The sequence below is a fragment of the Petaurus breviceps genome, unplaced genomic scaffold (genome assembly GCF_028583685.1).
Source record: "Petaurus breviceps papuanus isolate PSGF00001 unplaced genomic scaffold, PetGlider_PUasm1.0 98, whole genome shotgun sequence".
In the NCBI taxonomy this organism is placed as follows: domain Eukaryota; kingdom Metazoa; phylum Chordata; class Mammalia; order Diprotodontia; family Petauridae; genus Petaurus; species Petaurus breviceps.
In genome coordinates this window covers 9715540-9740950 of record NW_027187460.1, presented here as the reverse complement: position 1 = coordinate 9740950, position 25411 = coordinate 9715540, and the positions used below count along the sequence as shown (strand labels likewise).

Sequence of the window (25411 nt, the reverse complement as noted above, 5' to 3'; positions counted from 1 at the left end):
GGCAAAATTGCTTAACACTGCACACAGTTTAGGGCACTGCTTTTAATTCAGAATGGATGGAGGCAAACTACTTAGAAATGGGAGTATCAAATCTCTTTAGTTACTTAATAACTGGCTTAGATATACTTAGCACATTCACTAGGGGAGTGAAATTGTTCAGATTGTACATAGTATATGACTAATGCATGTCTGTTAACTTGTTTTACGTTGTTTGAGGAGGGATCAAGAAAGGCTTCATGGAGGAGGGAGCTCCTAAGTATTATCTTGAAAGGTAAGGTATTGGAGGGAGGGTGGAGCAAAAGCAGGGACTTGCTTGAGCTCTTCCCCAAACCCCTCCAGATACCTGTAAAAATGACTCTAAACAAATTCTAGAGCTACAGAAACCACAAAATGAGAGTGAAACACGCCTTCAGCCCAAGACAGCCTAGAAGGTTGACAGGAAGGGTCTATCGCACTGGGCTGGGAGCAGAGCACAGTCCAGCATGGGTTTTGCCAGCAAAGACAGGGCCTGAGCAGGTCTCAGAGAACTGAATTACTGGCAGCTGTGGTGTTTTCCAAGCTTCTCAAACCACAAACACCAAAGATAGCATAGAAGGTCAATGGGAAAATTTTGTGGGAACTGGGTGAAAGAGGAGTGTGGTCCAGCTGGGGTCCAGCTCCAGCACTGGGGTAGCAGAGGTATTGGCAGCAGAAGCAGCATGAGTTGCTTCCAGAGCTCTGGGCCCACAGATGGTGAGGGATCAAGTAGCTGATACAAAACCCCTGAAGCCTACTCTCACACCCACTGGAAGCAGAGTCCTACCTTGACAAAAAGTTAGAAAGTCAAGTATTGGCTGGGAAGATAGGCAAATAGCATTAAAAAAGTCTATACTATAGAATCTTATTTTGATGACAAAGGAGATCAAAACATACAACCAGAAGAAGACAAAAAGTCAAAGCTTCTACATCAAAAACGTCCAGGAAAAATATGAAATGTTCCCAGGCCAAGGAAGAGCTCAAAAATGATTTTGAAAGTCAAGTAAGAGAAGTAGAGGAAAAATTGGGAAGAGAAATGCATCAGGCAGGAAAAAAATGAAAAACACATCAGCAGCTTGCTAAAGGAAAGGCCCCAAAATACTGAAGAAAATAACAACTTAAAAATAGACTAACCCAAATGGCAAAAGAGGTCCAAAAAGTCAATGAGGAGAATTCCTTAAAGAGAAAAATTGGCCAAATGGAAAAGGAGATCCAAAAGCTCACTGAAGAAAATAATTTCTTTAAAATTAGAATGGAGCAAAGAGAAGCTTAATGACTCTACGAGAAATCAATAAATTATAAAACAGAACCAAAAGAATGAAAAAAATAGAAGACAATGAGAAGTATCTTATTGGAAAAACTACTGACCTGGAAAATAGATCCAGGAAAGAGAAATTTAAAACTATTGGAATACCTGTTTGCCATGATCAAAAAAAAAAAAAGAGTCTAGACATCATCTTTCAAGAAATTATCAAGGAAAACTGATATTTTAGAACCAGAGTGTAAAACAGAAATTGAAAAAATCGTCTGTTGAAAGAGATTCCAAAAGGAAAACTCATAGGAATATTGTAGCCAAATTCCAGTGTTCCCAGGTCAAGGAGAAAATAATGCAAGCAGCCAGAAAGAAACAATTTGAGTGTTTTGGAAATATAATCAGGATAACTCAAGGTCTAGCAGCTTCTACATTAAGGGATCGAAGGGCTTGGAATATGATATTCATGAGGTCAGAGGAGCTCAGATTAGAATCAAGAATCACCTACCCAGCAATACTGAGTTTAATACTTCAGGGGAAAATATGGAAATTCAATAAAATAGAGGACTTTCAATCATTCTTGCTGAAAAGACTCAGAATTGAATAGAAAATTTGACTTTCAAATATAAGAATTAAGAGAATCATGAAAAGGTAATCAGGAAAGAGAAATCCTAAGGGATTTATTAAAGTTGAACTATTTACATTCCTACATGGAAAGATGATATTTGTAACTCATGAGACCTTTCTCAGTATTAGTGTAGTTGTAGGAAATATAGATAGGTAGATAGATAGATAGATAGATAGATAGATAGATACATACATACATACATAGCTGGCACAGGGTGAGTTGAATATGAAGGGATTATATCTAGAAAATAAAATTAAGGAATGAAAGAGGAATGTATTGGGAGAAGGAGAAAGAGACAGAATGGAGTAAATTATGTCACATAAAAGAGGCAAGAAAAAAGATTTCACAATGAAGGGGAAGATGAGGTGGGTGAGAGGGAATGGGCCAACTTAACTCTCATTGGATTTGGCTTAAGGAGGGAATAACATACAAACACAATTGGGTATCTTACCATACAGGAAAGTATGGGGAAAAGGGATGGACGGGGATCATAGAAGGGAGGGCAGATTGGGGCAGGGGGAGTCAGAAGAAAACATTTTTGAAAAGGGACAGAGTCAAAGGAAAAATTAGAATAAGGGGGGAGGTGAGATAGGATGGAGATAAATATAGTCTTTCACAACATGACTTTTATGGGAGTGTTTTGCATAACTATACATGTATAACCTATACTGAATTGCTTGCCTTCTCAAGGAGGTTGGGTAAAGAGGAAAGAAGGGAGAGATTTTGGAACTCAAAGTTTTAAAAATAAATGTTAAAAATTGTTTTTACATGCAACTGGGAAACAAGATATACAGTGTACAGAAATCTATCATGCACTATAAGAAAATAAAGGGAAAGGGGATAAGAGGGATGGTGAAAGAAGGGAGGGCACACTGGGGGAAGGGGTAATCAGAATGCATGCCATCTCAGGGTGGAGGGGAGGGCAGCAATGGAGAGGAAATTTGGAAATCAAAATGAATGTTGAAAACTAAAAATAAATTAATGATAAAAAATAAGTAAAAAAGTGTATGGAGGTACAAAGAAATCATATTAGGCCAAAGGAATGGTTTTAACAAAGTCCCAGATGGAGGAAAAAACAAAGAAACATTTAATAGGTTCAAGCGATAGAACAGATTCTAGTATGTTGGAGTGTAGAATACCCATGGAAGAAGAAAGAGAAATAAGACTAGAGATTTAGGTGAGAACATGGAAAGACTTGAATGCCAGGCAGCAAATCTTTGAGGAATTTTAGTAAGTAAAGAAAGCTAAAGTGAGATTACGAATGGACAAATGTTATTCTAAAGAAACTGAAGATTAGGTGGGTTCTTCTCTAAGTCAATGAGTTTGACATCAATTCCTCATAAATTTCCAGACTGGACTACTAAAGGGGCAGTTTGGGAGCATCTCAAAAGGAAGGCACTAGTGAAAAAAGGTAACATAAGATAATTAAGAATTAATCTTTCCATCTTGTCCTCCTTTTTCCCTTTTTTTTGGTAGGGGGGAAGGGACTGGGTACCTGTATTGGCAAAATAAGGTAATGTTGTATGTATGTTTAAATGGATTTCAGAAAAGCTTTTTTAAAATCTCCAAAGATAATCTTGGAGACAAAGTAGAGAAATGTGAGATATACAATACTAGAGTAAGACGGATTCAAAATCTGCCTGAAGATACCTTGCAAATAAGTCTCAAAGATTTATCACAAGAAAAGAAATACAGTAGGTGAGATTCTTAACTCAATGGATGGTGTAGGATTACTCCAGTGATGGAAAGCCATTGCTATCAGTCTGAGTGATTCTTGATCTCAGAACCAGAAAGAATAGGATTTTTGAAATGCTAGCAGAACCTGAGATCACTTTTAGAGTCTCCTTAACATGAATGAAATAAGTTAATGTTATTTCCCAAAGCAAAAAAAAAGTAAACAATGCACAGTTTTTAAGATCAAATATTTATAGCTGGAAGGTACCTTCGACATGATCTAGTCCAATCTCCCATTCCATTAAGAAAGAAATTGAGACCAAGAGAAATTAAATAATTTTACTAACATTATAAAAGTAGTGAATGACAGATAAGACTAAACACAGGCCCTTGAATTAAAATCTAGCATTCTTTCCAAAACATTTGTTATCTCCTATTCAGAGACTAGTTGTGATTGTGATGCTTGAAACTTTTGGTTTCAGAGGCAGGGGTGAACAACTTTCATCTTCTTTCTATCAAAAGAAAATTTGGGAGATGATTACACATCAATATGTCAAGGGTGATTCTATCAGTGTGACTATACTCTTTGCTGATGCAATCCCTCTGAACCTTAGAAAATGATTGTTGAAAAATAAAATAGCTGAACAGTTCATCACTCTGAACCTAGTAATGATCTTCTCTGAATTGGGCTAGATCAGTCTTCTTTATGACACATATCATACATTACCAGATTTACTTCCAAAGCCTTCCTATATTGGGAAGACAGGCCAAAATGTATGCTTTGTGGACAATGCCTGTGGGAACCTAGTGTTATCTATATATAATGATAATGCATTAGAGGCAAAAATGATCCTAGGGTTTTGAGCTAGAACTTAGAGATATACTCCAACTTCCTCATTTTACAGATGGGGAAACTAAGGCCCAGAAATTTGTCCAAAGTCACTTAACTCATAAGCACTGAAGCAAGAATCTGAACCTAGGACCTCTGACCTTGTTACTTTGATGGCACCACAAACATCTATTACTTAATAACAAGCTCGACCTGTTCAGAAACAGAAATCTCTTCTCCCCAGAAAAGTATCTTTACTATTATACCCTAACAAGTAGTTTTCTAGCCCTCTTCAGTGACTAAGAACTGATTATCAAGGAAGCCCATGCCACTTTTAGACAATTCTAATTCTTAGGAAGAAATTACAATTGATTCATTCCTCAAACAACAACAATAACAAACAATTAGGAGTCTACTATGTACACAGTACTTTGTGACTATTTTGAGAGTTATATTCACATCTTTTTCAAGGTTTTCTGACTGCTGCCTTCAATCAATTTAGAATTCATCCCCATCTTGGTTATCTTGTTTGTTTCCATTCAATGTGGTTCCTGTCTTTATCCTTATTCCAGTCTTCCCAGATCATAAGCTAGTAATATCAAAGTGTGGATTTGAACTCAGGACTTCTTTTTTTCCAACTTATTTATTTTTAGTTTTCAACATTCATTTCCACAAAATTTTGAGTTACAAATTTTTCTCCCCATATTCCCCCTACCCCCACCCCAAAATAGCAAGCCTACTGAATACCCCTTCCCCCAATCTGTTCTCTCTTATATCCTCCCCCATTCACACCTTAACTTTCTAGTAGTGCAAGATGGATTTCTATGTCTGGATTGAGGACTTTTTAAGTACAAATCGAAAGCTCTACTCTCTGCTTTCTATATACAGTGCCTTGTATATAGAAATGTTTGTTTAATTGAATTATTCTTTACTTTCAAATGTCCCATCCCCAGGGTCCTTGCCTAAGATAAGAAAAGATATCTTAAAGGCAGCCAATCTTTTTACAAAGTGCATGTGCACACATACATGCACACACAGATATAATCTTTCTAAAGGTAAGAGCTGTTTCTTTTTCCTTTGTCTTTGTTTCTCTAAAGACTCGCCTTACTAGTCACGTTAAAAAAAAAATGCTTGATGAATTGAATTAAATGTTTATCTATGAAGGCAGAAAGAACAAACAACTCTCATTTTACAGACAAGGAATCTGGGGTTCTAATTGCTGAAGTTCATTTGTCTTAAATCAGCCAATTAATAACAGAGCAAACACTGGAGCATAGGTTTTCTGATCAAAACTCAAGAGCTGTCTACTATAGGGCTCTGACTGAACTTAATTTCATGCCAAGAGGTAGAATGGATAATTTGGTTTCTATGATGAAATGCCTTTTAAATTATAATTGAAACAGTGTGTCATAATGAATATAAATGAAGGGGTTAGAGTGAGGAAGACTTCAAAAGTTCAGATCTTGCCTCTAACACTAGCCATTTCTATGATCATTGGTAAATCACAGAACTGCAGTTTCCTAATCAGCAAAAGAGGGACATAATAGCCATAGTGTCACCTCATAAAGCTATTGTGGCATCACATAAATATCAGATATTGTTATTAGGTATAAATGGCTAAAGGGAAGAACAATTTTTGATCATTTGAAGTATGGTAACTTCCACATAAAAGGAATACCCATCTTCATCCAATTAACAAAATTCATTGTTCAGTATCTGCTGGGCTCAGTCCTAGGAATTTGCAAATACAAAATTATACAAAATACAGGAAAGAAAAACTGAGGTTAACTATACTTCAAGGCTGAATGTGGCAAATGTCATGAGGGATACAAATCAAGCACCACAGAGAACCCTTTAGCTAGAATAATTTCAGAAGGCTTTTCTAAAAAGTAACTTTTGAGCAAAGCCTTGAAGAATAAAGATAACCAAGCTAGAGCTTGGGTGAGAAGGATATTTCAGGAGGAGGGAATAGTGTCACCAAAGGTAGACTGAGGCAATGGAAAAGCAGTCACATATAAACATAGAACCGTAATAGTATAGTGCTCAAAGGAACCCTAATGATCCCTTTGAAATTAAGGTCATCTGGCAAAATCCCCTAAATTTTCACATAGGTAAATTGAGTTTTAGAGGCATTAGAACTTAAATAACACATCAAGTAAATGGCAAGATCATGATTATTATCAAAAGCCTCTCAACTTCTAGTCTAGTGTTCATCCCATAGCAGAAAACTCCATTTGTTATTCATAGGAGAATAGCTGGCCCAATTTGGTAGATAGGTAGACCCACGTAGGAGAGCTGTGGAAGATAAGCTAGGAATGGCAGGTTTGATCTACTTTATTGAGTGCTTTTAATGTCAGACTTTGGAGGTGCGGTTTTATATTGTGAGCACTCAGGATAAATGAGGCTTAGGAGACATGACAAGTCATTGCTATAAAAGATACTATTGCAATTATACTTTGTTCCAAAGGACTTCACATAAGTCCTTTGGAGAACTTTGTGTGTGTGTGTGTAGGTACATACATATAATGTTATATATACATACATTATTATATTATATTATACTTTTTGTTTTGTATCACATACATTATCATATTGTATCATATCATTATATTATATCATGTTATATTAATTATAGATTATATAGATATATGGATTTTATGTAGATATTATATTATATAGATTGCCTCATTCATGTTTCTACTTAAGATAGTATGATATTGATCCAGAATATAATAAATAAAGATGAATAGGGGTGGCTACGTGGCACAGTGAATAGGGCACTGGCCCTGGAGTCAGCAGGACCTGAGTTCAAATCCGACCTCAGACACTTAACACTTACTGGCTGTGTGACCGTGGGCAAGTCACTTAACCCCAATTGCTCTGCCTTCCCCCTTCCAAAACAAAAACAAAAACAAAAAAATAAATAAAGATGAATTGACTCATACTAAATTTTCAGAATATTTAACCTAGTTGTGCTCTCAGAATATTAGAATATAGAATGTTGTAGCTGAAAAGGGCTCTTAGGCAGAGAATATTAAAGCAAAGAACACAGACCACTGGAAATAAAAAAGAATCTTCAAAGAGAGAATTTTAGAAATAGAAAGGCCTTTAGACATCAGTTAGTCAAATCTCTTAATATTCCAAGTAAGAAAGCTGAGGCCAAAAGAGCTGAAGCAACTTACATAAATAGTGTATTAGGGGAAAAATTACAATTAGAACATGGGTAACATAGACATAGTCTTGTGCTGCCTTTCCCTAATACCAGGTTGCCTACATAGAATTAAGTTATTTTCAAATACCCTTTCTTTAAGCAGGAAAAGCAGTATGATAGAAGTAGTATAACAGAATTATAGGCTTTAACTCTATTTTCTCCTTCAGTAATAGCAAGGCAAGAAATAAATATCACTCTATCTTAGATGTGAAAAAAATGGTCAGGGTCAACAAGCTGCTTTATAGAAAACACCCCATGATTATCCCAAACATATTTCATCAGAAAGGAATCACAAGGGAATACTGACAAACAGGAAGAATAGCTCGGAAACCTGGCTGCCATATTGGATCATGGTGGGAGTGAACTGTAGAGGAAAGATTATTTCAGTCCTCATTCTGACTAATATTTATGAGCTGTAGGCTTTGGGAAAGTCACTTCACTTGTCTGAGCTTCAAATTCCTTGTCTATTAAGTTACAGTTTAGACTAGATAATCCTCAAGTGTACCCCCAGCTCTGACATTTTGTTTTCTATGTTCTAACACTATGTTCTATAGTCTCTTCTCAGTATGATAGTCACTGTACTATGAAGCTTTCCAACTCTAACATCTATCATTCTTTCTATGAACATTGAGATTGCAGGGATAAAAATAAATGATTGAAATCGATAAGTAATTTGCAAAATGTCACAGCATCTAATACATTTAAATTCCTCTCCTTTTAAACCTTTTATCAATGCCATGGACGAATGGATTGGTAACATGCTATCTGGCCTTTCCTCTATTTCTGTTGGTGGACCACAAAAAGCTGTACTAGCTTTGTGAGTTTGGATGAGTCATTAAAATTCTTCTTGCCTCAGTTTCCTCTTCTGCAAGAGAGTGATAATAATTGCTTTGTCAGGGGCGGCCAGGTAGCACAGCAAGTAAGAGCACCGGCTCCAGTGTCGGGATGATCTGGGGATCAAATCTGGGCTCAGACACTTATTACCCATCCAGAAACACCTGGCCGTGCAACCTTGAGCAAGTTACTTAACCCCAATTGCTTAGGGGTGGCCAGGTAGCTCAGCGAGTAAGAGCACCAGCTCCAGTGTCGGGATGACCTGGGGATCAAATCTGGGCTCAGATACTTAGCACCACACCCAGAAATAACTGGCCGTGTAACCTTGAGCAAGTTACTTAATCCCGATTGCTTTAAAAAAAAAAAATTTCTTTGTCATCTCCAAGGGTTGTTGTAACAGGAAAGAAAATAATAAATGTGTACATAGGTTAAAAACAATAAAGTTCAAAATATGTGAGCTATGTTTTATTAGTTATAACATTTTATACTCTTTGGATAGAGAAGAGGTTCTTGAGTCTAGAAGGCCTGCAACTAAGTGAAATGTCTGAAGATCCTGGCTATCTGAAACCTCATCAAGTCATTGAAACTTTGGCCTAGGCACCACTCTCAAACTACAAAGTTGAAAACTGGTTACAGGTAGGCATTAGTAAAGGGATTTTCCTCACTGTTAAGCTACCCACACTAATGAAATCACACTGGTGATTTTTTAGCAGGCATGCAGCTGTGTATGTTACAAATTAATTCTAATGTTTTATGTAGAAACTGAAGTATAGATCTGTGAACTGTTAATGATATTGCACATAATTATTTGTGGTATTTATTAATATTAATAGTTAATGAGAACAGAAGAAAGTATGTAAGTTTCTCAAGGGCATGAAATCATGCCTTCTTATCTAGTATCCTCCACACTGCCTTGCATAGTCCTTCCTGCATGCTTACTGAATCAAACCAAAAACAATTACAGCTTATGGTAAATCCCCTGCACTTCTTTTCAGTACTGAACAAATACACAGATGACTCATTAACTGAGATTAATAATCACACTGTTGAAGAATAGTAATTTTTGCCTCTTTGGGAGAAGAAACTAATATCTTTTGCCCCTTCCTGGATGTATCTTTTATTGTTTCAATATCTGAAAATCTATTTTTCAGGTTGATAGAAACCATCAAATGTATTCAATTATGGATTGCATTTTAGATGTAAAGTTAATGTGGGTCACAGGAAGATAAATTCTTATGTTGCTACTAATTTGTAATAGAGAGGGAAAAAGTTCACTTTATGCAAAGGATTTTTTTTTCTATATCATAAGTCATATCAGCAATGAAGTCTTCCGTTGCCTAAGTAGAAGAGGGGTTTTCTTTTCAAGGACAGATTAGGAAAGTGCTCCAATTTCTGGGTGATACTATATCAACTTCACCAAGCCTTCCTTAATTCCTTACTCAATTGAAACTGATTGGCCTAACCAAAAAAACTGGAGAAGTTTTAAAAAATGTGTACTGCTCAGCCTATGGTCTACAGTTAAAGGGCCCCCTCCTTGAGGAAGCATAGCCATACAGCTATTTCTTGGACAAATGCCAGAAGTGGACCTAGGTACAATCAGCTGGAGCCATAGTTAAATAAAGGAAAGACTTTAGACTAGAGTGAATTTAGGAAATCCTATAATGCTTTAAATGATCACAAACTACTTATAGCCACAAAAGTCCATCTTTTTAAAATCAATATAAATAATAAATAGCATTTGTATAGTGTTTTAAAGTTTTAAATATTTTAAGTTTTAAATCTTTTACAAATATAATCTCATGTTGTCCTCACAATAATCCTGGGAGGTTTGATGCTACTATTATGCCCTTTCCATAAATGAAGAAACTGAGGCTAAAAGAAGGTAATTGACTTACCCAGGATCATACAATTAACAAGTGTCTGAGGCTACATTTGAATTCATATCCTCCTGACTCCAAGATCAATATTCTTTCCACTGAACTAACTAGCTATCTATATTTTTCTGGGAATACTTTATGTGAAGATCACCACAATCTCAAAAGAATAAAAATCTCAGATAAACCAAAGAGTAACAGAAAAAGGTAGATTGGATGTAAGGATGTTAGAGTATGTTTCTCATGATGACGTGGGTTTTTGTCAATGTGGCAGGAAGTCTTCCATGAACTTCCCTGGCCATTTGTGCTCTGTCCTGTGATGTTTAACACTTTTATCAATGGCTTTAGTTGAGGCTTATATTGTTTGCTCATAAAATCTGCAAAAGATACAGAATTGAGAGTGATCACTAATACACGAGACAGTAGAACCAGGATTCAAAAGGATCTGGAAAAGTTAGATCATTGGACTAAAGCTAGCAAGGTGATTGGTATTTACTTCGGTTTGGACTTCACAAGTAGAAGAAAGAGAAGGCATGGTAAAGTAGTAGTTGTTTGAAAATGACCTAATCATTTCCATATACTCTTAGCCCAAAATGAGCAAACAATATGATTTTTCAGCCAAAAAAAGTCTAATGTACTCTTGGACCACATTAAGGCAGCACACTTTCCCAGAACAGGGAGGTGATAATGCTACTGTATTGTGTCCTGATCAGCCCCTTTTGTACAGCATTCGGTCCTCAGTGGCACAGTTGATGGACATTGATAAGCTGGAAAAGAAGGCAAATATGATAATTAAGGGCCTGGAATTCATGTCATATAAGCATTGTTAAGGAACTCAAGAAGAAAAGACTGGAGGTGTGCAAAGGGTTGATAACTGTCTGCAGGTATTTGAAAGGCTGTCTCAGTGGAGAAATCAGACTTGTTCTTTTTAATTCAAGAGGAAAGAACCAGGAGCAACAAGATAGAAAATTGAAAAGAGTTCATTTAGGCTTAATACAGAGAAAAACAAAATTAGAGAAATCCCAAAGTGGCATTGCTTCCCTCAAGAGGTGGTTGGCTCCCCCTCCCCTGCCCCCCAAAGGGCTTTGAGGAGAGGCTAGATGATCATTCATTGGGCATGTTATAATTGGAATTCCTTTGTGTACTGACTGGACCAGATGGCTGCTAAGATGCCTTCTAGCTCAAATTCTGTGATTCTTTGATATGAACAACTGAAAAAAAGGATCAGGCCCATACCAGGTGGGGCAGATATCAGACAAAGTGGACTATATGGGTACTGTTGACTAAAAAGGCTGATTTGAAAATAATTTTTGTTCAGTCCTGACTCATCATAAGCCCATTTGGAGTTTTCTTGGCAAAATTACTGAAGTGGTTTGTCATTTCCTTCTCATTTTACGGATGAGGAAACTGAGGAAAACAGAGTTAAGTAACTAGCTCAGGGTCACACAGTTAGTAAGTGCCTGAGGCCAAATTTGAACTGAGGTCTTCCTGACTCCAGCCCTGGCGCTTTATTCATTTTGCCACCTAGCAGTCCTGATCAAAAGTAAAGCAATGTAAAAAAAGTGAATTGATATTGATGTTTTGTTAAAAGAAATAGAGGAAGACCTCCAGAATATTAAAAGGCAAGTCTATTTCTTTTGTATTTCAAGAAAGGAAACCAAGTCCTAGAGAATTTATGTGACTTGCCCAAGGTCACTCCAGTAATTAGAGGCAAGAGCCTAAATTCAAACTCCAAATATGGGGATAAACAAAAAAACAAAAAACAAAAACGTGTAGTATCTACCTCAAAGTTTTTCTGTGGGGCTTGTAAAAGGTATTAGATAGCATGTCCCAAAAGTCTTAGTGCAGTCGTAGACCTTGAATAGCTTAACAAATGCTGACATTTGAGACACCCTGTACATGAAGGTGTTTCTAAGAATATGAAGTTATTCTCCTGATTCTTCCAGCTTTCAGTTCCCCATTTCCCACACAGTTTGTGTTTGCTTATTTAAAAATCTGTGTACATGGTCTTTCCACCCAACCCATTTCCTAGTAGTATGCAAGTTCCTTGAGAATCAAGGTTCATTATATCTTTGTAGCAGTTGTGGCTAGTAAAATTTAGGCATGTAATAAATGCTCGTTGAATTGGTGGGGGATAAAAAAGATGGTTGTATTATAGAAGCAATGGAAATGGAAAATGGAAAATAGACTGTCCTAACTATGTGCTCAACCTAAGTAAATAATTGCACCTAAATTAACTTGTTATCTACTTTCTCTGGGACAATATAAAAATTGTCTCACACCAAAGTAAAATAATGTTATATAAAATGAGAGTTTGGACTAGATTGTCCCTAAAGCCCCACCCTTTGCTACACTATGATATTTTCTTAAATCATATCATGCTTTCATGGGCATCGTTAATCTGTACTAATATCAAAACTTGAACTAAGTTTTTGTATATCCAATGAAGTTGCGTTTGAAATCCCCAGTTCAACTTCTAAAATAAGATTAGTTCAATCCTTATATACTTGAACTAGAAGGAATCTTTGAGCACAAAATGTTAGTAAATAACATATAGTGTGTTAGAGCTAAAAGACACATTATAGAATGCTAGGGCATTGAATCATAGACCTCAACTTTAAGCTAAAAGAGAATAATAACAGTGATATGTCAAGGGGAAAAGAAGAAATAGCTATATTTTTGCTTTTTAAGGGGAAGAGGATCTGATAGGAACAAATGCTACCCATCTCTTTTCACCTATCTCCTCAAAAAAGAGAGGAGGGAGATGATATAAAAAAGGGCTATTTTCTGATTTCTTATCCAGAAAAAAGACTTGAGGGACACTATGTTTCTTTACAGATTTGCAATTAACTGAAAATAGAAGATTTCTGATTTCTCGATATAAAACACTATCCCAGAGTCAAGGGAAAGACATTCCTACTGGTAAATATTGCCAAGTCTTTAAATTTCTGATGAATAGATTTCCCAAAATTACCCTACTATTTCTAAAATGCAGATTCAGGCATTTGTGAATAAAGTTAGGGTGAATTAGCTCTCTTGCTGTGCTTCAAAAAAAGAAATGTACTGCACAGGATGTAGATGACAGCCATACAATGGATGGGTATGGGCCCAGGGATTTTTTCAGTCCCAATCAGTTCTAAATTCAGATTTTTAAAGAAATTATGATGGGGGTGAAAGAAGGTTATTCATGCAAGGTTAAATACAGGGGAACCCTGTGGTATATTCACAGAGCTAGAAAAAAAAAAACCCTTGGAGATTATATAATTCCCCTGTCTGTCTGTCTGTTTTTCTGTCTGTTTCGGTCCTGTTTGTCTCTGTATCTCTGTTTGTCTCCATGTCTCTGTCTCTTTTTCTGCCTCTCTGTCTGTCTATCTTTTTCTCTCTCCCCTCTACACCATGCTAGCTCAAAAGTTAATCTTATTCATTTATTTCTTTCACAATGGTTATCCCTGATTTTATTGCTCAGGAAGGGACACATTTTGGGAAACCATGTGGTAACACCCATCAGGTGGGATAGCATGTGTTTTACAGTAAGTAAAGTGTGGCCTCATAAGCAGCTCATATTCAATTGAAAAATCTTTTCCAAATAAAATTTGGATCTGGGAACTGGTTCTTCTCTGCAATGATCACCCAAAATTCTGTGTCCTGAGATTGTCTCAATCTTACGAGCACCTGAAGGTGAAAATTATCAACTTTCTTCTGAGTAATGAATAAGCAATAGTCAGCCCATGTGCTTCACTGGCATCCATGAAATGTTCATCTAATGGGCATTTTCTGTCACACTGGCAGAACCCTCTGTGGAGGATTTATAGAAGGACACAAATAGGCTTTTTACACATAAGAAGACATGCCATCTGTCCCACTGAAGGAAACACTTACATCAGTAAGATTGCAGAATCATCTAAGTATCATTGATTCATCTACTGCTATATAAGAGATATAACACAGACTCACTGCTAAAGAAATACACTATATGATGCTACCACAAGAAGAGTTGTGAATTTGCTGTCACTAGTGGTCTTTAAGTAGGCACAAAATGGTCACTTGTCAGTAACGCTTTTTTGGGACCAGATGAATTTTGAAGTCCTTTCCAGTTCCAAGTCTATCATCCTACAAATAGTAATGACAGTGACAAATGGGGTTCAGTGGTAATGCCATGGGACTATCTATAAGTAGTCATAATAGTGAGAACTGTGGTTAGATGGTGAGAACATTAGGAAGTTTGGGTTTAAGAACAATCCAAAGGACTGGCTCAGGAGGTGATAAATTCATCATCCCTTGAGCTGTTTAAACAAAGGCAGCTGTGTAGTTGTAATGTTAATGGAAATTTGAAGATCTTCCCAGCCCCTTAATAAGCCTAAGGGAATTTGAAAACTTTCCCTGCTTTGCAGATATATCCTGCCCCCTAATATGCTGAATGTAATCACATAGAGCCTGTGGTGGGAGGAATTTGCTGAAGGGTAGCAGAGCCCACAGGAAACTGGGAGTCAGAGCAACTAGACAGTGGGAAAGAGAGGATATACTCAGGGAGACAGCTAGGCTTGTGAGTGTTGATTTGTGGGAAGGCTAAAGGATGTTATGGCTTCATGCTGTGCTATAGTATATTAACTTCTTTGCAACTATGATAGATTTGACTTTCTGGTATTGGGATTTGGTTTTCTGCTGTCTGAATAAATACTTTGCTTCTGTCTTCTATATGGAGAGTCTGTTATATTTTGCAATTGAGAACTCTGCTGGAATATTTATAGTTGCCATTAGCACTGTGAATATTGCACTGGCATTACAATGGTAGAGAAGACAGATAGAGTGATGGACTAGGAGTCAGAAAGAATTCAATTCAAATCCTGCCTCAGACACTATTTGACACTGGGAAAATCATTTAACCCAAGGGTGGGGAAACTGCAGTCTCAAGGCTACATGTGGTCCTCAAGTAAAGCACTTTTACTGAATCTAAACTTAAAAGGGCAAATCCTTCCATTAAGGGGCCACACTTGAGGACTTAGAGGGCCACAAGTGGTCTTGAGGCTGCTGGTTCCCCACCCCTGAACCTCTGTGAGCTTCAACTTCTTCATCTGTAAAATGGGTATAATAATAGTACCTACTCCTCAGGGTTGTTGTGAGGACTGAATGAAATAATATATGTAAAGCACTTTGCAAACTTTAACAGGGCTTTATAAATGCTAGCTAGTACAGGCTGGATAATGCCCAACATAGGAAGTTTTAGAGAGAAATAATGATTCTAATAGGGATATTTTAGATTATCAAATGTGCCTTTTATCATAAAGATCCTATCATTCTATAGTTTCAGCTTTATTCCTAAGTAGTTGAATGACCCTAGATAAGTCACTTTATCTTGCTAGAATTGGATTCCCTCATTTGTAAAATAATTGTGTAAAAAATTTGTGTTTCAATGCTCTCTACTTCAGTTCTTTCATGTTTACAATGAGACTAAATGACCTCAGAATTACCTTTCTATTCTAAGCTTTATGTTGTATTCTATGGAAGGATATCATTCTCTTCATCATGTTTCTAATCAATTATTCAATTAACAGACATTTATTAAGTACCCATTATGTGACCTTCCCTTGCCTCCAAAAGAGAGTCAACTGCCAAGAGAACTAAGTATATATTCTTGTATACTTGAAACTCAGAAGATACAGAAAATCCTAATCTGTTTAGAACATGTCTATGAATAATTCAGAAGTTCAAAGTTCTTAACATGGAGTGGCATACACCTCCTAGTTGGTGGCAAATTGATGCCACCTTTGGTACTCTTCAATAACTTACTGAGGTAAAAAATTCAAGATATTTATTAGTGCCTATCTTTCTCTCAAGGAAGAGCCTTATGACTTTTAAAGAGCTGAATCTTTTGAGAATGGGCACAGTTGAAGAAACACTAGACTATAACTATGGCAGATACATGAAAGATGTATGACAAATGGCTAGGAGATCCATTAGAAAGCTATTGCAATATTCAAAAATTTCCTTTTTTATGAAAAGGAAACCAATTACTTTTGATAACTTTGATTTATTTTTAGTTTTATTATAGGAATAAGCTCTCTTCTTTAAGAAAAGCTAGCCCTAACAGCTCAGCTAACCGAGATATTCTCTTAAGTCTGGGTTACCTATAGATTTAGTGAATAGATTTTAAGATTTTGTCATTTAGTAGCAGATAATTTAGAGTAAGACATATATCTTTGTAGGAATAAAATAATCATAGGATTATAAGACTCTTTTTAAAGGCCAAATGCCCCTTTCTGGTAGCTGGAGAAAAGGGGATTGACTAAAGTTTAAGTTCCTCTGATCTTTTTCCCCACCCTGAGGTAGAGATAAAGTCTAAGTTGAGTAATGTAATCTTGGCACCTGGAAGATGGGGGGGAGGGGGGGTGGAGGCTCACTGCTAATTACAAACCATAAGTTTTGCTTTAAAGTGAGTTTGAAAGACTTCTTGGGTAATCTCACTTTGAGATCTAAATGTCACCAACAATATGAATTTGGGTGGAGAAAGCTGGGAGAAGTGAACTAGTCAGATGAGCTGTCTTGTTCAATTGAATTATATTCAAAACAAATTTCCTATTTCTTTTATTCCTTTTTTCTATTATAAAAATAAGCTCTATAATTCATTCCTCTGTCACTAATTACCGATGAATCAGTTGACCTGAATTAATGGTAACCTGTAAGCATTTGACAACACAGGAGTCGGCCTCAAAGGAGAGGCTGCCTGGAGGTACAGATGCATAGTCATGTGCATGAGAGTCTAGAGAGGGGAAAAAAGAGACGAGGATGGTGAACTGGGGTAGAACCATCATTAGAGGTGGAAATGTGGATGTAATAATATCATATATTTTGTGTATGTGAAATTTTTTGAAGCTCTTATTGTGAAATATTTTAAGTCTAACATCTAAGAATGGCAAGGTATGACTTGGTTCCAAAAGGGATTGAAGAGGCAATTTCTAAACAATCTTGTTTAGAGATAAAGGGATTGAAGATGCATAAAATGCTATCATTTAAATGTTACATAATTCAGTCACCTCATCTTGATGTTGAAGAAACCAAGGTTGAGGGAACTTTGCTTAGAATACAGTTAGAGTCAGGACTTCTTAACCCAGGTCCAGTTCATCATCGGGTCTATCCTACCTTCAGATGCAATGTGATATGAACTTTTAACAACTGACGGTTTTGAGTCTTGGTGCTGAATACTACTTGTTGTGTGGCATAATAGGAGTCATATAACCTCTTTGAGTCTCAATTTCTTCAACTGTAAAATGGAATAAGCACTAAATGGTTCCTAATGTTTCTTCCAGATCTTTGATCTTATGAGAGAGTGAGACTACAGGAATTATTGTTCAGGTATTTGGATTATATGGCCTCTGGAGTCCTTTCTGTGCAGCTGTAAATTCTAGAATCTGAGACCATCCCTGACCTCGTTTCTTTATCTCCCTCATCAAATCATGCCTGTCCTAAGCTTTATTTCCTTTGGATTGTGCACTCTGCTTATGCAAATCTGATCAATTAATTCAAGTTAAGGAGCTTCTGGCTGACAATGGCTTACTGTGTTGATTTGGCTGGTTTTATGAAAAGATTGAAGACAAACAGGATTTTCGTTCCTAGAGCAGGCCTGCTTGGGATGCTCCAATGATGTGAATTTCAGAGATTGGAACAGCAAGCCTGACCATGGGTCATCCTGGGGCTATGCAGCAATGCAGGGAAATTTGGCACTGGGACCTCTGGCAGAAGGTGGAAAACTATTCCTCAGGCAGCTCTGGCTTAGTTTATTCTTTGAGTGAAATGCTATTTCAAAGGACCTGCCAGGAAATCATAGAGCAATCTCTAATTTAGAATTTAGGATGCATATCAACCTTATCAACTAGAATTTTAAATACCTTGTAGGCAAGGACTTACTATATACCATTCCACACTAGAATAGGTCTATGTAATTACATATATATTTGTAGTGTTACACTAGTAGGTTGGTATGGTGTATTGTTAATGTATTTTTGCTTAATGGGAAGATCTTTCCCATTCATTTATAGGCCCAAGTGACCTGCTTGAGTCACATGGAAGCCTGGGTCACGTGAGTCTGTGGTGGGAGGAGCTGATTGAATGGGTGGAGCAGAGCCCAGAGGAAATTGGTCAGAGCAATTAGAGCTGAGGGAGAGAGAGGAAGGAGGCAGCAAGCTGTGTTTGTGGGAAAGTCCTAGTGGGGGAAGGCTTGGGGATGGCAGTGCCCCCCTGCATTGTTATTGTGTATAGATTTCTTTGTTACTATGATGGATTTGGCTTTCTGGTGTTGGGATTCAGCTTTCTGGTATTTGAATAAATGTTTTTGTTCTGTCTTCAATGTGGAGAGTCTGTTATATCTGGTGATTCAAACTTTGGAATATACCTGCATAAATATTCACAGCAGCTGCTGTGAGTATGGCATTGGTGAAATATATGGTCATAGGATATAGGTAGAAACTAGGTGCTATGGTCTTTTAGAGTAATGGCCTTAGATCTGGAAGACCTGAAATAAAATATTGTCTCAGTAGCTTACAAACTTTGTGATCCTGGCTAAGTCACTTAACCACTCTCAGCCTTGGTTTCCTCATCTTTAAAACGGAGATGATAAAAGTATCTACCTTTAAGAGTTGTTGTGAGGATTAAAGGAGATAGCAAATATAAAGTATTTCACAAACACAAAAGCACTATATTGTTGTTGCTATTGGGCCAGAGTAAATCAAGCAAGCAAGCAACATTTTTCAAAGCATCTTCTTCATTCCAAACATTGTTTGGGGCACAAAGCATAAAAAAGACAAAAGCAAAAATGGCTCTTTTTCTTGAGGACATTAAAGTCTAACCAGGACAGCCTCATATGGAAGTTGATACTTAAGCGGAAGCATGAAGAAAACTCGGAATTGTGAAAGAAAGCAATGAGTAGGTAATGAATAGAAGGGTCCCTAAAGATTATCTCATCCAGCTAATTTATCTTGCAGAAGAAGAAATTAAGGCCAAGAGAAAGGAAGTGATTTTCCTAAGGTCACACATATACTAAAAGGTAATTCTAAGATTAAAGGGAATGATGGATGCAAAAAGATTATGTATTGCTATGATAATATAGTGTCTTCTGAGGAATGCATTACTGTACTGGAGGGCAAGATGTTGCTTAAGTGCCAAGTAAGGTGTTTGAGGCAAAGATTAAAAACGGACATAAAAATGAGAAAACTCCCCACTCTTCAGAGTTTGGTACTTCTTTGTCTTTGGAATGCTAGCCAAAGAGGTGCACGCTACCATTTCCTGATAGTAATAAATGGGAGGAGAGGACATGAGGAGTGGATGAGCAGAGAGGAAAATTTGGAAAAGGGATAAAAATAGTTTTTTAATTAAAGTAAATTTTGAACAGCAGTAGATTAAGGCACCCTAGTATGCAAAGGTTCCAAGAATTTCAAATTTCTAATACCCTCTTTAATCTCAGTATTGTCCTCCAATTTGAATTTGGAAAACTACCTTGTTCTTAGAAAATTACAAGAGGGGCCCGAGGAAATAGCTGATTTCAAGTCAGTTCCAAGTCCTTTCTCCATCACTTCCCTCCAAATTATTATTTATATACGTGTAAAGTAGTCCCCCTTTCTGATTAGGACAATTTTGTTGATTAAAATGAATAGATAAAGACAATTGTGTGAGAAACAAAGAAATAGCAATTGTCAGAGGAAAGAATCTAACAGGAAAGAAAACTAACTTGTCCTATTTCTCAGCATATATTTTACATATGTTTGACGTGTATTTGAAGACTAAACACTGGAAAACTCTCATGTCTGTGATAGTAATGGCATTTAAAGATTACCCTGTATTGGCTTGGTTTTCAAATTGATTGTGTTAAAACCCAGAGCTTGTTAATCCCACCTGGGGGGTGGACTTGTTGATGTGAAAAGAAAGTCCTGAACTGGGAGGAGCTGGTGATGTAGATTTGGAGAGACAAGAGAAAGGCAGAAGGACTTTTTGGAAGCAGCACCTCGTGGAGGCAGAGAGAGAGACTGAGAAGGATTGCTGGGGGCCACTTTGAGTTGCCCTGGACTTTTGAGACCTGCCCCCCGAGCTGCCAAGGACTGAGGAGACATGGCTGTTTTGCTGGTACTTTGTCTGTCTGTTTTGATGTTGTTTTGCCAGATTTGTCCACTGGTGAAAGACAGTCCTTTTGTTGAAGAAGTCCTGGAACCTGGCTGTTGGCTAAGAAGCCCTGAGACTGTCCTGCAGACAGAGAGTGAATACTGTCCACTGGTGAAGGACAGTGCTGTTGTTGCAGGGGTCTGGAGACTGTCCTGCAGACAGAGTGAATACTGTCCACTGGTGAATGACATTGCTGTTGTTGCAGGGGTCTGGGAACCTTTCTGTTGGTTCAGAAGCCCTGAAGAAGGATTTTCTTGTTGTATGTTTACAGAAATCCTGGGAGAGGGTTTTGCTAATGTTTTCAGGGGTTCTAGGACTTTTCTGCAGACAGAGGATGAATTAATGAAGAGACTGGCAATGTATCTTGTGGCTTTGCTAAGCCTTGTCTCCCCAGGAACTAAGATTGCTGAGAACTTGTATCAAGATGAAGAAAAGACCTCCATCTGGGTATTAAGTGCTGTGCTTAAACTTGATGTAACTCTGGGGTAGATTCAATTGTGATCCAGGGGTGGGGAACTTTTGACCTTTTTGTGCTCTGTGATTGAACAAATGAAGGTATTTTACTTATATTTGGAAACTAATCTCCATTTGAGAAGAGGAGCTTTGTAGTGGACTAAATGAAGGTACAGCCTAGGGGTAGAGTAGTATTTAGAACAGGGACTTTGTAATTGATTGAATGAATGGAAGGTCCTGGGGTGGGGTAGTACTTGGAGAATATTTAATCACCCTTAGTAAATGCTGTATTTTGAATGATGTCATGTTTTGACCTTCTCTGTTATTGGTTTGTCACTGAATAAAATGGAGAGCACCTATGCCGGTATTTTGAACCTTGGGAAGTTGCCTTTCCTTGGCATTACATTACAATGTCTAGAACTATTTGTTGACTATGGAACAATCAAATATTGTCTAGTTTTGGCTTTTGCTGGAAGAAATGAAGATCTCAGTTTCTCACAGTAGGAAAGAGGGGAAATCATTTCACAAGAGACTCTGCCTTGGAGGATCAATGTTGATCAAGACTAGACATCCCAGTGTGTCTAAAAAGAGTGCTAAAATATGGGTCCAAGAAACCATCTCAGAGTAAGGTCAAAGAACAAACACAGAGCCTTCACATATATATGTTGCTTAGAGGAATTGATTGGAAGAAAAGTTTTTCTGGTTGGAAGAGTTGATTGGATGAAAATGAAAATGATGAGAATTGGGGTTGCTAATTGGAGAAAATATCTTTGAAGCTTAGAAGAGTTGAGTGTGTGCAGGGTGGGGGGAAAGGGAGAGGAGGGGGAAGAAGGGTTCTGTATTTACACTTTAAATTTTTATTTTTCTGAACTGTCATGTACTATCAGAGAAGTGAAAATCGTTTGGAGACTGAACAATGGAACAGTCCTGAAAGAGTTGGGCAGATCCCAGGATCAAGGAAATTACTATCACTTTTATATATATATATTTGAATATTTGATTTTAAAACTTTCAATTCCAGATTCATTCCCTTCCCCCCCTGCCACCCACCCCCACTGGGTAGACAAGCAATTCAGTATAGGTTGTACATGTGAGGCTAATGCAAAACAATAACATAGTAGATATATTGTAAAAGACTGACTATATTTCCCTCCCTCCTATCCCACCTCCCACTTGTTCTATTCTCTACTTTGATCCTGTCCCTTTTCAAAAGTGGGTGCTTCCAACTTCCCTCCCCCCCAGCCTGCCCTCCCTTCCATCATCCCCCCTCACATCCCCTTCCCCCCCTATTCTCCTGGAGGGTGAGATCCCCTATTTAGTGTGTATTTCCCTCCCTCCTCAAGCCAGATTCAATAGGAGTAAGGTTGACCCATTCCCTTTTGCCTTCCTATTCTTCCCCTCCATTGTAACCATTTTCCCTTGCCTCTTCTGTATGACATAGCTGCCCCACTCTGTCTCTCCCCATCTCCTCTCACTATATTCCTCTCATCTCTTAATTTCACCTTTTAAGTATCATCCCTTCCTGTTAAATTGGTCCCGTGCCCTCTATCTATGTATACCTGTAAATGTATATACACACATTCACATATGTATTCATATGCCTGCATACCCTCATATAAAGACATATATATGTATATATATACATATATATATATACACACACATATTTCTAATCCCTTCAACTACTGAGAAAATTTTCATAAGTTATAATTATTGTTTTTCCATGTAGGAATGTTAATAGTTCAACTTTGGCCAGGTGGCTCAGCAAGCAAGAGCACCGGCCCCAGTGCCGGGACAACCCGGATCAAATCCAGGCCCAGACACCCAGCACCACACCCAGAAACAACAACTGGCCGTGCAACCCCGAGCAAGCCACTCAACCCCGATTGCTTCAAAAAAAAAATAGTTCAACTTTGATAAGTTCCTTATGATTTCTTTTCCCTGTTTACCTTCTCATGCTTCTCTTGCTTCTTGTATCTGAATGTCAAATTTTCTATTCAACTCTGGTTTTTTCAGCAAGAATGCTTGAAAGTCCTGTATTCCACTGAATGACTATATTTTCCCCTGACACATGATACTCAATTTTGCTGGGTAGGTGACTCTTGGTTTTAATCCCAGCTCCCTTGACCTCCGGAATATCACATTCCAGGCCCTTCGATCCCTCAGTGTAGAAGCTGCCAGATCCTGGGTTATCCTGATTGTGTTTCCACAATATTCAAATTGTTTCTTCCCGGCTGCTTGTAATATTCTCTCCTTAATCTGGGAATTCTGGAACCTGGCTATAATATTCTTAGGAGTTTTCTTTTTGGGATCTTTTTCAGGAGGTGATTGGTGGATTCTTTCCACCTCTATTTTGCCCTCTCGTTCTAAAACATCAGGGCAGTTTTCTTTGAGAACTTCCTGGAGGATGCTTTCCAGGCTCTTACTTTGGTCATGGCTCTCAGGCAGTCCAATAATTTTTAAATTATCTCTCCTGGATCTACTTTCCAGGTCAGTGGTTTTTCCCATGAGATATTTCACATTGCCTTCTATTCTTTCATTTGTTTGGATCTGTTTAACAGCATCTTGATTTCTCATAAAGTCATTAGCTTCCATTTGCTCCAATCTAATTCTGAAGCAATGATTCTCCTCAGTGAGCTTTTGAGATTCTTTTTCCTTCTGGCAAATTCGACTTTTTAAGGCATTCTCCTCCTCATTGCCTTTTTGAACCTCCTTTGCCATTTGAGTCAGTCTGTTTTTTAAGGTGTTATTTTCTTCAGTCAGGCTGTTGACTCTCATTTCATAATTTTCTTTCATTGTTCTCATTTCTCTTCCCAATTTTTCCTCCACTTCTCTTATCTGCTTCTTAAGGTCCTCTATGGCCTGTAACCAGCTTGTATTTTCCTTTGAAGCTTTTGGTGCAGGAATTCTGACTTCATTGATTTCCTCCTGTTCCATGCCTTGCTCCTTCTTATCCCCAAAATAGGATTGTAATGTTGGAATCTTCTTTCTGCTTTATTTCCTTTGCCTGCTCATTTTGCCACTCAATGATTTGACTTTTGGGCTTTTTGCCACAGTAGGACTCTGCCACCAGACGGGGGAGTTTTCGTCCCAAACGCTGGGGTTTTCTCAGCTGCCGGAGGTATTAGATGGGTGCCCTCTCTGAGGTCTCCACACGCTCTGGCAAGCTGGACACACACCCCAGGACCTCCACCCTAGACTGCAATCCAGATCCAAGCAGGTTAAAGCAAGAGCGATTACCCCTCATACTGGTGCTTGGTCCCCCTACACTCTGCAGGCCAGGTTCTGAAGCCTCCACATGGTGCTGGCAGGCTGATGCCGGCTTCTCAGTGGTTTCTCACCCCAGGGGTAAAAGCCATGCACTCCCACTTACTGGGTCCCAAAGTCCAGACCGCACTGGCCTCTCACCTTGTCCTTCGCATCTATGTATTGATAAATCTGGAAACAGTCACAGCTGCTGCTGATCTGGAGTCCCTCTGGCTGGTGGCTGGTCAGGCCCGCGCTGGGGCTAAAGCCTCAGCGTGGTGCTGGGCTCGGCTCCCAGAGCGTTGTGCTGGCCGATTCCTGCGCCGGGCTGTTCTCAGCGGGAGGTTAGCTTCTCTGTGTCATTTTGTGGGTTCCGCAGCTCCAAAGTTTGTTTAGAGTCCCCTTTTTACATGGATTGGGGAGGGTGGAAGCCGGAGCTGGGGGAGGGTCGTGCTTTTACTCCGCCATCTTGGCTCCGCCCCCCCAATTACTATCACTTTATCAGAGACCAGCCAAAGGAGCAGACCTGGAGGAACTCTGAAGTTTCCTAATTCTTAGGGTTTTTGTTTTGTTGAAAGTAGATAATATTGTCTCAGAAGCTATGATGAGAAATTGGTGTAGGTATAGTAGCCAGCAAGGATGTGGTCCCACTCATCTAACTGACAAACATGGTTATCTGAAGGAATGGGCTGTCCTATTTTATGTTGTTGTTGTTGTTGTTTTGTTTTGTTTTTTTAAGCAATTGGGGTTAAGTAACTTTCTCAAGGTAATATGGCCAGTTATTTTGTGTGGGTGCCAAGTATCTGAGGCCGGAACCGATCCCAGGTCTCCCGATGCTGGGGCCGGTGCTCTTACTCACTGTACCACCTGGCTGCTCCTGTCCTATTTTATGTTGCACAAATATCCATGATATTCAGAGATCTAGTTGTTCCCAGGTATTCAGTGACTACAGGTGCCTAGGATGTGAGGCATTGTTCCATCATCATTTTTGCCATTACTACTTTCCTTTCCACAGTGACACCTGTGAAAGTGTGCCTTCCTTTATTTTTTCAAAGAAGACACAAAAAGAAATAAAAACTGAAAGGTGTCTTACAGATCCTGGAGGTAACCCTCCCTCCATGGGATATATGAGTAAACTGAGGACTAGGAGAAGTGACTTATTCAAGTCAGTAATAAGAGGTAAAACTGAGATTATGTCCCGAGGCTCTCCACTGAGTTCCAGTTTTCTTTCCATCACTCTCCCTATATT

The 25411-nt window shown here is 38.2% G+C and overlaps 1 protein-coding gene across 1 annotated transcript in view; it reads right to left on the bottom strand.

The window, feature by feature from the left end:
- FAM135B (family with sequence similarity 135 member B) overlaps positions 1 to 25411 on the bottom strand; it is a 438393-nt gene that overhangs the window by 78301 nt on the left and 334681 nt on the right. The window lies entirely within an intron of this gene.